Source organism: Nannospalax galili, unplaced genomic scaffold, assembly GCF_000622305.1.
Source record: "Nannospalax galili isolate Female #2095 unplaced genomic scaffold, S.galili_v1.0 scaffold180, whole genome shotgun sequence".
Classification (NCBI taxonomy): domain Eukaryota; kingdom Metazoa; phylum Chordata; class Mammalia; order Rodentia; family Spalacidae; genus Nannospalax; species Nannospalax galili.
In genome coordinates this window covers 4722172-4723660 of record NW_008348199.1, presented here as the reverse complement: position 1 = coordinate 4723660, position 1489 = coordinate 4722172, and positions in this window count along the sequence as shown.

Sequence of the window (1489 nt, the reverse complement as noted above, 5' to 3'; positions counted from 1 at the left end):
CCCCTCCTTAGCCCACAGGCCTGGCAGCAGGGACAGGGCTGAATGGGAGGCATTGTCAGCATCAGGGCCAAGATGGGGCTTCCCTGGGCTGTGGGCAGGGGTGGGAGCAGCAGCTGGAGTTACAGGCCGCCTGTCTAGCACAGGCTCAGGAACATGGCCCAAGCCTGAGTCCTTGGACTGCCAGGAGGGAAGGACTATAAGGAGCTAACCTGTGGGTCAGCAATCCCTAGGTTCCCTCCACCTGCCTCTGCCTCCTGATAGCTGGGACTAAAGGAGTGTGCCACCACACCTGGCCAAAACATCATTTTAAACATGCTGAGTGTACAATGGCATTATGGACATCCACAATGCTATGCACCCACCAACATATACTTCCGGAATGTAAGAAAAAATTGCTCCAAACTGTCTAGATGATCCCTCCTCCCCCAAGCCCCTGCTAATCTGTCCTGCTTTCTGTCTGTATGGATTTGTCTACTCTTAAGTACAGGGGAATCATCAGAATTTCATTCCTTCTTATGGCCCATCTTTCCTTGTGTGGATATACCACATTTTGCTCAGTTCATTCTGATGGGCACTGGGTGGTTCCTATCTCTTGACTATAACTCTATTGGGACTAACACTACAAATACTGGTTCATAGATCCGTCTCTATCTCTGCTTTTATTTCTGTTGGGTATACAGCCAGAGGTGAAACTGCCGATGAAGGATAACCCTATGATCAGCAGTTCTAACAGCTTTTTTTTGAGACAGGATCTTCCTGTAGTCCCAGCTGGCCTGGAACTTAAGAGGTCCACCTGCCTCTGGCCGCCAGAATGCTGTGCCACCACAGCTGGCCTAGAAGCCTCAACTTCTGACCAGAGCCACCCACTGATGGCCTGTGGTAAGGCAAAATGGAATCTGCAGTTCTCTGAGGTAAAGCTCTATACACATTAACCCAGGAGAGAATGCAAGTCAGCCCCAGGTGGCCTAAAGGAAGGTTAGCCAGGCTAGAGAACTTTAGACAGGCTCCTCCTCAGCCCAGCTTCTGTCACATACTACCCCACCAGCATCCTACCTGAACCTCAAGGTTCAGTTTAAGTACATCCCTAACACTTGAAGGGTTCTGTCTTCACTGCCCACTGTATGCACAATGGGCTACAAGAGGACGTCCTCACTGCATGGAGGTGCAGGCAGGTAAAAGTGGACCCAGCTTAGTACAGTGGCCCAGAGGGAGATCTCTCTGCCAAGCCTGTTCCACCCTGAGGGGGGTGGGCAGAGAGGAGCAGCCTGCTCAGAGGTGATGCAGGGCCAAGCCCCTCAAATGTCCCACTTTGTGTATGTTAAATATGTGTTTGTGCACATATGTGCATGCAGCCATGCTCGGCTTTTTACATGGACGGTGGCTGGGGACCTTAACTTAGGTCCTTGTGCTCATTCAAGCAGTCTTACCCACTGAGCAACCTCCTGACCCCCAGGTGTCCTACTTTATATAAAAAAAAGCCTCTGGGGCT